At 50.0% G+C, this 12,897-nt stretch overlaps 1 long non-coding RNA gene across 3 annotated transcripts in view; it reads left to right on the forward strand.

Annotated features, from left to right (window-relative positions):
- The window catches only part of LOC309648988, a 75,116-nt gene that overhangs the window by 10,120 nt on the left and 52,099 nt on the right, over nt 1-12,897 (forward strand). The gene's annotated exons all lie outside the window — the stretch shown is intronic.

Below are 12,897 nucleotides of genomic sequence, written 5' to 3' on the forward strand. Positions count from 1 at the left end.
CCCTGAAGGGGCAGGGTGTGGGGAGGTGGCCCTGATCGTTGTGGATTTCAATGACAAGCCAAGTCTAGATCATAAGTCCGCCCTGGAACTTGGGTGGGAGGCCGGTGCCACCTAAACCATGTGGCCTAAGTTGAGATCCCCAAGAAAAATTAGGGTGCTGTTACCACAGGATTGGAGAATGGATGCTGGATAGGCAAAGCAATCTAGTAGAAACAAAAACAAAACAGTTTCTAAACTCAGTTTCTCTACCTTCCTTGAGGGGACCACTGTTGTGAGGGTCCAGTGAGAAGAGGATGTAGACAACAGGGAGGACTGGTACCTGTCCTGAGATGGATGCAGCCTGGAGGCATGTTGCCGTGCAAACTTGGCTGGCAGGCGATACCTGGTTGAACAGAAGCATAAGGTATTTAATGAACACAACAGGCTTCACAAAATGTGAGCTCTTGGCCCTCATGAGGCTGGTCACCAATGAAGGGCTGGCAGAAAGACTCTTCCTGACTAATCACATTCTGATCGGCTTGGTTGACACTGCCCTGCTCATCCCAGAGGCAAATGTGCCCATTTGCTCAGGGAAATGCAACCAGGGAGGCTTTTTCTGCCTCTCGCTCTCCTGTGATCTTGTCTTTCAGAGGCCAGCGGGGATCAGACTTGGAATTGCTGACATTGTCAGCCCCAGGACAAAATTTGTGAGGCTCAGCCAGATCTATTTATGCCAAATTTGATAATGTCATTGGGTTATTCTCACTTGGAATTGCCGATGGTTTGTTATAATTGTTGTTTAATCCTCCGTGTAGGTGATTTGGAAGATACTGATTGATGAATGCTCATCTCTTTCTAGTTTCTGAGGCAGAAAAAGGAAAAACAAGTTTTCCCTTTATTCAAGGGGAAAAAGCTTGGAAGGGGGAATGCAGCGTTCTCCTTTTTTCCTGCCTCTTGAGCTTTCACTTGGGGAAAAATTCCCTCCTCGAAGCCTTCCCATATGTCCCCATTAGGAGGGAATAGCCCCCTCATCTATGTGTCCTTGACATTGACTTAGCAAGAGCCGCCATGTTTCCCAGCTTCCACTCTGCCTCACTCTCCATCCACTCTCCCCATGACAGCCAGAGTGACCTTACAAACACAGATTAGCTTAGACCGTAACCTCACCCTGTTCATAACCCTTCGGTGGCCTTCCTTCACACTCAGATAAAACCTGAGCTTTGGGGGAATTCCTGGCGGTCCAGTGGTTAGGACTCTGAGCTTCCACTGGAGCATGGGGCACGGGTTTGATTCCCCGGTTGGGGAACTAAGATCTCGCATGCCACGCAGCGCAGCCAAGAAAATAAAAAATAAAATAAAATAAAACCTGAGCTTTTAAAAAATTGAAGTCTAGTTGATTTACAATGTTGTGCCAATCTCTGCTGTGCAGCAAAGTGACTCAGTTATATATGTATAGACATTCTTTTTTTATATTCTTTTCTATTATGGTTTATCACAGGATATTGGGTATAGTTCCCTGTGCTATACGGTAGGACCTTGTTGTTTATCCCTTCTAAATGTAATCGTTTGCATCTACCAACCCCGAACTCCAGTCCATCCCTCTCCCTCCCGCCCCCTTGGCAACCACAAGTCTGTTCTCTATATCTATGAGTCTGTTTCTGTTTTGTAGATAGGTTCATTTGTGCCATATTTTAGATTCCACATATAAATGATATCATTTGGTATTTGTCTTTCTCTTTCTGACTTACTTCACTTAGTATGATAATCTCTAGTTGCATCCATGTTGCTGCAAATGGCATTATTTTGTGCTTTTTTATGGCTGAGTAGTATTCCAGTGTATATATGTACCACATCTTCTTTATCCATTCATCCATCGATGGACATTTAGGTTGTTTCCGTGTTTTGGCTATTGTGAATAGTGCTGCTATGAACATAGGGGTGCGTGTATCTTTGAATTATAAAAACCTGAGTTTTTGTCCTGGGCCCTCCTCTCAGACCCAATCTTGTGCCGTAATCCGTTTTGACTTGTTATACTCCAGATATAATATCCCTAATTTTAGTCTTAAAGATGCCACATGCTTCTAAATGCATGGCCTTCATACATGCTGTTCTCTTGTTCTGGAAAGCTGTTCCCACATTCTTCATACAGCAGGTTCCTTCTTATCATTCTCAGAAAGGTAACCCCCTAAACCCTGCTGACATGAACCTCTTTTATCAATAGTTTCTTTCCTACCACTCTGCATTTCCTGTTTCCTTTAAATACATCACATTTGCAACTGCATATTTATTTATTATCAGTCTCCCCATTAGACAGAGAGCTTCATGAGGGCAAGACCTGTTCTATTTTTCTTTTGTGTTTACTGCTATATCCCCTGCACCTGGCACTTAGCCTGTGCATAATACATTTTTGTTGCCCAAATTATTAGAGAGTTGGGGTTCTCTCTTAGTGTAGGCAGGACTTCCTTCTGTGTTCTTTCTTCTGGCTGCCGCTGATTTTTTCTTCCAAGAGGGGATTAGGGATTGTGTCATACTTACTGCTATCTCCCTCAAGCCACTTACCTGGTGTTTGGCTCACAGTGGGAGCCCAGTGGGGATTGCTGAATGAATTCACATTACCTGTGCTCTTCCCCCACCCCCTCAACTGCATAGCCAGCAACTCTTGGAAGTGGCAAAGATAGCAACCTACAGGATGAGACTTCAGAGTTGCCAAGCCACTGCAAAATGTAAAACTCTCTCTTCCACCGGTGAGTTGTGGATCCTGAGATTTCTGGCACAACAGAGCCAGGACAAGCTCTAAGAATCACTGTCCAAGAGACAGCACACCTAGATGGGGTAGTGCTTGAACTGAGCCTAGTGATCTCCTTCAGGGGCAGGGATGAGTCGGTGGGGGGGGAGGGTGGGGAATGCAGCAACAGCCCTTGAGCCCCTAGGCTCTCACTTCAACAGAATTCATTAAGCAAATAGTGATTGTGTTAGAGTCTGTGGGGCCTCAGACAAGAACGAGACACAGCCCCTGAGCTCAGGAGGCTCAGATTTTAGTAGAACAGATACATGACTTACGCCTTTCTAGCTGTATGACCTTGGACCCATTACTTAACTTTTTCAAAGCCTCAGTTTCCTCATCTGTAGGACGGGGTAATAAATGTACCAACCACATTGGTTGATAATTCAGTGAGTTGATGCACGGAAAGGGCTTAGGACAGGGCTGGGCTTAGTAAGGGTTGGCAGTAAGTATTATTATTTGCTATTCTGAGGCAGAGATGGGAGTCACTTGCAGCCCTCTAGTGTTAACCTCCTGTTTACCATTGTCTCTAGGCAGAGCTGCCCTCTGGTGGTAATTGTGCAGCATGACCATCTGTCCTGGGACCTTGCCTATTCTGCCTTGCTCTTGAAGACAGTCATGGTTCTCAGCCTGGGACCATTTAGGCATATATGTGAGGAAACTATCATATAAACCTTTACTAAGCAGTTCTAATTGAAGATATTCTCAGGAGTAAGGGTCCTGGGGCTGGAAATATCTCAAGCTTGGGCAAGCGGGTGGGTGGTAGCAGAAAGAGGTGGTGCTGTTTGGGCTCCCTGTCAGTTTTGAGCAGGACAGAAGCAGAGGTGGGAGGAGTCGACATTTGGTAAAAAGAAGAACCAGGATTCAAAGAAGTTTGCCAGGCAGGGTTGATGGTATCCTGGCCCTGCAGCTACAGACCTGGGGTGGAGACTTGTTCTGACCATTTAGTAGCTTAACGACTTTGGGCAAGTCACTTGACCACTCTGAGTGCATTTTCATGGAATGGAAATAGCAGCGATATTACCCCTGATATTTGTAGAAAGCATCTAATGGGATAATGCCTGGGAAAAACCCTGTATGAACTATAAAAATATTACTGTAATCCATCAGTTCTAAGATGGGCTTTTTAAACATTCCCTATTTCTGAAATTGGAAGGAATTACAATCCGTGGTGTAACATAATTTAATTGGTGGCTTTTAGTTTTGCTTGGTGGTTCATAAAAACTGTGTGTATTGCAATCAGGGGCATCTCATGAACAGATATGATGAGATGGTAGTTGAAACAGTAGTCATTGTCTTTTCCTCCCCCACTGCTACCCTTGCCCAGGAGCTTTCAGAGAATAGAAGTGACACCTTTTTGTGTGTGCCCCCTCAGAGCCCGGCACAGTGTCTGGCACAAATCAGCACTCAGTTAATGCTTTACACTCTGATAAGGGCAAGTGGCCAGCTCAAATGTTCGACCAGAAGGGCTTTTGACAAGCCAAATACAACCTTCTCACCTTCCAATTAACTTGGCGATTGAGGAGTGGACCTTTGCGTGTTTTGTTTTTCTGGCCACCTAGCATCCATCAGCCGTATTGCTGAGGGCTGCTGTGGTCCACCCTCACCCATTTAAATGAAATACAGAGGGAACGCCTCCTTACCACCTTCTCATGTCCCTGACCCCCGACCTCCCCCATCCCCCTCCACCCCTTGCCTAATATAATTAGCATAGCACATCACTCTGGCCTCAGTGATTGGTCCAGGGATGAACATATGACCCAATCAGAACCTTTGAGATACAATGAGACTTTTGTCGGTGTAGCTGCTGTCTGTGCCTCTACCATAGCCCCCTGGCATCTGCCATTTCCATGAACGCTGGCTGAACTTCCAACTGCCAGTCCTCGGGACTCTGCCTGAGGGCTCTCTCAGGCTGCTGGAGCCCACTGTGCTCATGCATGCAGCAGGCCCAAGTACCAGAGTCAGTTCTACCAAGGAGCTGCCAGGGCTGGGATTCGGGTGAGGAGAGTGGCATGCCTCATGTGTAACATGTAAGGAGTCCTAGGCCCAGCCCTGGAGCAGCCCTCAACCAATGGCTGATGGGAGCTGGTAGATAAATGCTGCAATTCCCTTTTGGATGCATGCTCTACCCTGTTTCTCACAGCTCCTCAGTAAGATTAGGCTCTGGACGCCTGCAGAGATAACTAGCTCAGTAACACATCCTTTATTGACTTTTTTCCTTCCCTGGCTCACTTTCTCATTCCCCTACCGGCATTTCCTGTGATCACTTCCTAATAAATGACTCGTATTCAAATCCTTGTCTCGGGGTCTGCTTCTGGGGGAACCCAAACCAAGACCCCTGTTGGCTATGGTTAAGGGATGATGCAGCTCTAGGAGATGCCGCAGCAGCTGTCTTGCCAGCCATGGGGGGCAGACCCTCCAAGAATGGAGCCGACATGGAGGTGAGCAGAACCGAGATGGCAAGTGAGGTGATTTTTTTTTTTTTTTACATCTTTTCTGGAGTACAATTGCTTTACAATATTGTGTTAGTCTCTGCTGTACAACAGAGTGAATCAGCTATATGTATACATATATCCCCATCTCCCCTCCCTCTTGAGCCTCCCTCCCGCCCCCCCATCCCACCCCTCTAGGTGGTCACAAAGCACCGAGCTGATCTCCCTGTGCTATACGGCTGCTTCCCACTAGCCATCCATTTTACATTTGGTAGTGTATATATGTCAATGCTACTCAAGTGAGGTGATTTTAATGAAGTTTTGCTATTAGGATCACACACCACAGTTCAGACACTTTATGAAATTCCCCATGAGATCTCTCTGTGCGCCGGTATTTCGTCTCCTACAGCCAACCACCTCCTCTCTTCTCTCTCTGCCTTCTCCAAAAATTCTGTTGTCCAGAAGGATTCATCTCCGTCTCTCAGCTTTTGCACCCACTCAACAAAATGAGTCTCCTTTGAGATTTACCATTCTGGAAGTTGTTCAGATGTGGGAGGGAATTGTCAAGAAAAAGTAAAAAGGAGTGCGTGAACGTTGGTAGGATGGGACATGGTGTGTGTGTGTGTGGTATGTGCACATGTGTGTACTCTTCTTGTGTTTGTGCACATGGGTTTGTGCTTCTTGGCAGGATTCATCTCACAGGTTCCAAAGTCAGGAGTTACGGAACAGATTTGTCTACTGGGAAATCACGTGAGAACCCCAAACCGGGGGCTCCCCCCCATCTCTTCCTGTCTCTTAGGAACCTTTTGTTTCTCTCATCTCTGCTGTTCTCAATTTTCTGTACCTCTCTCCTCCTCTCTGCCTTCTTCCTCTGTTCTTCAGAGGACCATCGATCTACACGACCTAACAGACTGACCCCAGTTCAAATTCTCCACGGAGAATCTGACAGGCTCTGCTCAACTGCCAATAGATAGCTTCCCTTGGACCAGGTCCCACCTCCTGTCCAATCAGCTGTAGCCTTGGTGCTGGGGGCGAGGCCTTGGGGGTGGGTGGCCAATGAAATATCCCCAACAGCTCCACCCCTTTTAGGTGCCTGCTTCCTGAGCCTCAGGACAGTATCTGGGAGGGAAGACAATGATAATAAGAGTCAGTAGAGACAAAGTACTTCTTTAAGTCAGGCACGGGACACACATTACCTCTTTTATAATGAAATTTTATCAGAGTATAACAAGTGCATGAATATAAAGTGTACAGCTCAATACGTGTATTATTTCTTGCAATTCTTATAGCAACTCCATGATTACGGGTGTGATGATTATTATCTTTAATGTACAGGTATGAAAACAAGCTCAGCAAAGTCCATTCACTCGCCTAGAGAGTGGATCTGGGATTTGAACCTAGGCAGTACAACTCTAAAATCGGAGTGCATGACCACTACCGTACACTGCTCATGTCACCAAGTCACCTCCGGGGATAAGCATGACCTGTGGTCCCGGGCAGTGACAGGGAGACAAACAGGTGACATTCATTTACAAAGTGTGTCAGGTGCTGGGTGGAAGAACTGCAGCCCAGCTTTCTCCTCTTGGCCATCCTTCTCCCTCTCCCCCTCGTGGCCACTTGGTACCTTCCTCTGCTTTTCCGGGCAGCACAGCCGCAGCTGGAGACAGCCTCCGGGAACCACCAAGAGGCTTTATGATGTGCAGATGGCGTTTCCGCCGACCCCTCTCTTTTCATGTCGGTGGCCTCTGGGAGCTGGGCCAGCCCAGATGTCCCTGATCTTGAGAAAGTCTCCCATGGCAAGACTGGCATAAGATGCCAGCGATGGGGGCCTCAGGCCAGCTCTGGCTGGGATCCTCTGGTGAGGGGCCTTGGCTGGATGCTTGTGAGGCAGACGATTCTGTGTCATTTGTGTCCAGCCCTGTGGATTAGGATGGTGCATCTGCAGAGCCAGGAATATCACTTCTGAGGCTACAGACAAACAGAGACACTGCACAGCTAGCTTTTCAAAGGGACTCTAGATTGATCTCTTTTTTCCATGCATGTTGTTTTATCTGACTCTCAAGCTATCTATGGGCACAGACTGCCTTTCCCATCAGAGGAGGTGCCCTCCTGTGACAGGAACAATCTCGTCCCCATCAGTGATAGACTGGGCCAAGATTAGGAGCCATGTGTCTCCTCCATCAGACTTGGAGTTCTACAGTCCAGGGATAAATATGTCTCTGCCATCGGGGAAAATGAGAGTCTGCTATCTGCTCTCAGACTAGGAGTTCCCCAAGTCAGGAAAATGTGACTCTCCCATCAGATTGGGAGTTTTCAAGGTAGAGAACTATGTATTTGTCTCTTCCATTAGGCTGAAAACTCCCCAGGGATGAAGTGAGTGTCTTCCGCATCGGACCAGGAGCTCCCTGAGAGTGGGGTGATGGCATCTCTTCATCTCTCTCTTCCAAGAGTGTTCAGACAAGGATTTGTCTGCAAAGGATGTCTAGCATAGGAGAAATGTCTGCAGACAATCCTAGGGGGCAGGCAGCTTTCATCCTGGACTCTGCAGGCCTGCCCTTAGCCAACCACCTGGGAAGGGTGGGACAGCGTCAGCCAAAGTGGGTGCTGGAGATACATGGAGAAGACCAACTGTGAGATTGATGGGCATCTGGCCAGTGTCTGTCTTGCAACCTGCTGGAGAACCTAGCTTTTGGCTCAGGGCTTGCTCCTTAACAGGAGCTCAGTGATGATGGCTGAATGGTGAATGAATGAATGAATGAGGACCTGGTTTCTGCCCTTGAGATGCTCACCCTCTGCTAGGGAAGGAATGAAGCTCACTTTTCTTGCATACCTGTATGCATTGGACACAATTTCAGGCTCTTTAACGTATATTACCTTATTTAATCCTCAAAACCACCCTAGAGGAAAAGTTTTATTTCTCCACTTTACAGATGAAGAACTTGGGGCTCAGAGACCTGTCCAAGGTCTCACAGCTGGTAAATAAGGGAGTTGAGATTTGAACTGAGGTTCTTTGATTTCCAGACATAGGACCTCTTCGTGGAAAAATTACTGTCATTTAATTTCAGAGCTACCTAAGACAGTTGTGTATGAAGTGGCATGTGAAATGAGGGAGAGAAAGGCTTCAAAGAATGAGTGATATTGGATATGGGTTTTGAAGGATGAGTAGGAGTTCACCAGACAAAGAAGATGGGAAGGCATGGTTAGAAAAGGAGAGATGTTTTGTCTACTTGGAAGACTCCCATATGGGGTTTTTGGGCAGCTGCCCCCTCCCTCACGTGCTCTTCTGTGGCCCTGCTTTTCCGGGAGCTAGACTTCCTCCCTCTCTTCTAGAGGACACACAGCCTAATCTCATGCTGGCACATCACTGCCAAGATGCCAGGAAGTCTGTGCTGTGAGCCTCCACCCTGGCGCCACGGCCAGCTGGGCTTCTAGGAAGAAGGAAGGGTGGTTGGGGGCCAGCTGTGATGAGAAATTTCCTCTTGGGCCCTCTGAAAAGGGCAGGGCAGTGGAGGAGGAGCTGGGACCCAAGTCCTGCATCTGGTCAGAGGGAGGAGGTAAAGAAAGATGGGGATGGGCGAGTTGTCCCCCAGACCTGTGACCAGTGGCCCTCTTTTTGTGGTTTAGAAAACAGAGGGCAGTTTATTGCATCCCCCTGTGAGTGTGGACATCCCTTAGATATCTTTTCTGGAGACAGGCAGGTGTTACATTCTCCTGGGTGGGAGTGCAGAGTAGGTCTTCAATAGATTCTTGGTTGTTGATCAATGGTCAGACTTTGCAAATTCATTATTTTGCTAAAACTGGGTAGAATGAAGTGTAGCTCTTAGTTGAGTTCATCAGGGTCCAGTTAGAATCACAGCTTCAAGGAGGTCAGAAGGAAGGAGCAGAGACCCTCTAGGTCTGCAACTTTTAAATTATATGTGTGTTTTTATCAGCAGAACCTTAAAACAAATCTGGAGATTTTACCTGAAGCCTAATGTGTTTAACAGATAAAAGCAGAGAAGCAGGGACCCAGAGGACTGACCACTCAGCTTTCTCTTGACCCCACCTTGGCCCCCTGAGGAATGTTCATGGAACCCAATTCTTCCCAGCACCTGAATGTCTCTGGTGAACTCCAACTCTCAGATTTTACTAGGATAACCGAGGCACTGAGAGAGGAATGATTTGTCTGAAGTTGCATCAGTAGTGGGTATGCGGGGTGATATCTCCCAAATTCCTGGGCTGAAAGTCAGTGTGGATGGGGGTGTCTCTTCAGTTGTACTACTGGCTGTGGTGCCAGCTCCTCCAGGCTCCCCATCCAGGCCAGTGGAGCACCCAAGGCTTTGGTCTCTGGGCACTGCTACCCAACAGGATAAGAGAAACTCTGCCTATGAGGGTAGGCCCTGTCCCTTCTGCAGGAGGGCCAGCTGAGGTCCCAAGAGGGCCAGCCTCTGGATTACGTGGATGTCAGCCCGGGTGTTAATGCAGCACTGGGTCAGAGGTGCCTTTGGTTCTGTTCCTCCAGACCTTCGCTTGTCCCAGGCTCAGTCGGCCGATGGAGACCCTCCCAAGGGCCCTGGCAGACAGCCATCTGCCCAGGCTTCACCCAGCCAGGAGCTGTGAGAAGCAGGTTCTGATATGAAAGCTGCCAGGGCATTACTAACGGGCTGTCGGTTGCAATTAGGGCAGCGGCCTTTCATCTCCCTGCCACTCCCCTCCTGCTCAGGACAGCCTCGCATCAGCTTCCCGTCCTGTCCTGACTCTGTCTGGCCGGTGTCAGGCGCCCCTCCTGAGGTGGGACACCAGAGGGGGGCCCGGGTGAGCAGCCCTAACTGGAAACCATTGCCAGGACCTGGCTCTGGATCCAACTGTGGAGTCTGCCTGGGGGCGCAGGGCCCACCTCCAGCAGCCTTCCATCCATCCATCCCTCAGTCCCGCCCGGCATGGCCAGGCCCCTCTCTGAGCCTCGGCCTGGAAGGCTCCATCCACTCCAGTCAGGCCTGCCTGAGATTACCTAGGTGTTCTGGTGACTTCTGAGGGCCTCGCATGAAAGATAACGCCCAAATCAACAAATCTGCCATTGTGGCTTTGAAGAGACTGTTTCAATCACTTTATTTTGTCTTTATGTCAGGTTTGCCAGATGGCTTGGGTCTTTCTGAGGTCCTGTACCGAGGGGGCGCAGAGAGAACTGGTGCAGCTTCAAAGCTCCTTTTTAATCTTTAGCAACATCACAGCGGCTGGGAAACTGCCTCGGCTCCCTCAAGTCTCTCCCACAAAAGAGGCGCGGCCGAGGCTCTAATGAAAGCCAGATAAAGGGATGGCTGGAATCAGAAACAGAGGGAAAAGAGCAGTCGTTCGTCTTTCTTGTAGCTGTTTCAAAAGAAATTCTAAGACAAATTATGGCTTTGGGTGTTTTTCTAAAAGGACTGAAGCAAGGAGAGGAGCTGGGGGAGGATGCTTTGACCCCCTCAGCACCCTTCCCCTTGCATAAAAGGCAGAGGAGACTGAAAAAAGGCCGAAAGACAACAATAAACTTTCCGCGTGCGCGTGGGGATGAAAGCCTGGCTGGCATAATTATGGGCGAGGGTGCGCTGAGCGGGCGGGTGCCTTTACCTTGCCTCCAGCGCTGTTAATGATGAGGCTCCCTCCTCTTTCTTCTCTGGAAGGGATGCCTTTGGTTTTTGGGAATGGGGGCGGGGAGCTGTGCCACGTGGCTGACATTTGGCACAGGCTGTGTTGTGCGACGCGTCGTTCCATCACGTAAGGGTCCGGGCGCCCTCGCTGGCTGCCAACGCCCGTCATCCGTGAGAAGAAGGCCAAGGTGCCCACGGGTCAACCTCCCTTCCCGCTCGCCCTTCTTTAAGGCTTCAAGGTCTGTCTCTCAGGACCTGGGGAGGGGTTTTCTGACCTGCAATTCTGCTCGCACACGCTCTCTCAGCCAGGGATCAGCCCTGTTCTAGGGCAGGGGTCCCCAACCCGCGGGCTGCGGACCAGTAGCGGTCCTCGGCCTGTTAGGAGCCTGGGAAGCGGGCCGCACAGCAGGAGGTGAGCGGCGGCAAAGCAAGTGAAGCTTCATCTGCGCTCCCCATCGCTCTCCATCACTGGCATTGCCGCCTGGACCCCTGCCCCCGACCACCACATGGAAAAATTGTCTTCCAGGAAACCCGTCCCGGGTGCCAAAAAGGTTGGGGACTGCTGTTCTAGGGGACTGAGAGGGGTGGGGGAGCCTACAGACGTCCTTCCACAGCATGTACTGTCTTAAATGCCCACCATCAGCCAAAAGGCCAGGCCTGTCCTGTGCCGCCGCCGTGTTCTCCAGCAGGGGTGGTGCACCGGACTACACTCAGCTCCTGCCTCCCCTCCCATTTCCCCAGGGGTCATCTTAGTCCCTGTGGATGGTTGGTCAGTTCCTTGGCAAGGCCTTGAGGGAATGGGACAGCTAAGATTTGATAGGTGGGGAAGGAAAGAGGCAGAAAACTGGACTATGTAAGGGGGCTTCCAGGGGAGGGGCCGGGTGGACATTTGGGGGATGCTGCAGCGTCCTTGTGAGGGCATCACTGGCTTTGAAGGTTGGTGAAGGCCGACAGACTCACTGGCCCCCCAGAGTGCCAGGCCTAAAAGGGCCCTCACTGTACAGGTGGCAGACTGAGGTCCTGGGAGGGGAAGGGCTTAATCAAGGTCACACGGCAGGTTAGGGACAAGCAAGCCCTCAAGTCCATGTTCCACAGGAGGACTCAGATATTCTGCGAGAATGGGGGACTTGTGTGACGTGGGGTCAGAAGGGAGTTCAGATCCTGATGAGAGAGTAGGACAGGGTCTGGCACATTCCCTCCACACTGTCCCTCTGCCTTCTCCCTTTGCCACGTTGCAGGGCTCAGTGGCCATGGGCTTTGGCCTCTGGAGCCTTGGCCGAGAGGTGATCCTGGGGCTCCCTGAGCATCAGGTCCATTGCTGTTAAGTGAGGGACATCCCCCCGTGGGCGTGTCTTTACTCACTTCTCCTCTGGAGGCTCTTGCCGTGCATCTGAGACTTGAGGAGACTTGAAACTAAAGAAAAGTAGCCGCCCAACATTTACCTGCTGGTGTTAAAAAGTCTTCCTTTTTCCCCATCTTGTTCTCAGCCCCAGCGAGGGGAGAGTTAGATGTGTTGACAGGTGGACAAGGGAGGGGGTAATCTCATCTCTTTCTTTTACTTTCTGCCTTTGCTCTTTCCCTGTGTGTCTCCCACTTTGTCTGTTTGCCTGTCTGCCTGTCTCTTCCCCATCCCTCTCCCATGATGTCCGTGGGGCTCTGGTTTTTGTTCTTGGCACTGGGGCCTCTGTAGCCTCCTGTGTCCCCATAGCCTCCCAGTAATTCTGGTGCCTCATCTCCCTGCTGCGCCTGTTGCTGAGTGAGGAGCTCGGGGTGCTGAGAGGTGGAGAACCCCTGGATACTGAGGGGTGCAGGCTCGCTGGAAGGGGGGAGGGGTGGTGCTGTGGCAAGGGCTGGGATGTCACATCGCTCTTCCTCCCTTGGGGCAGAGCCAGGCAGAAGTGGCCTGCCAGGCCCCTGGGCTATTTTAATGAAGGAGAATTTGGGCAGGTTAGAGGTTCTAACTGTGTGGGGGTGGATTTCTCCTGCTCTCCTGTGTGTATGGTGCACACCTGACACCACCAAGCTCCCCTTGTGGACAGTAATGCACATTGGGGGGGGTCACAGGCTCTGGGACCACATTCCTGAAGTTTGAATC

This window comes from Balaenoptera physalus, assembly GCF_965194825.1.
Source record: "Balaenoptera physalus genome assembly, chromosome: 19".
Taxonomy (NCBI): domain Eukaryota; kingdom Metazoa; phylum Chordata; class Mammalia; order Artiodactyla; family Balaenopteridae; genus Balaenoptera; species Balaenoptera physalus.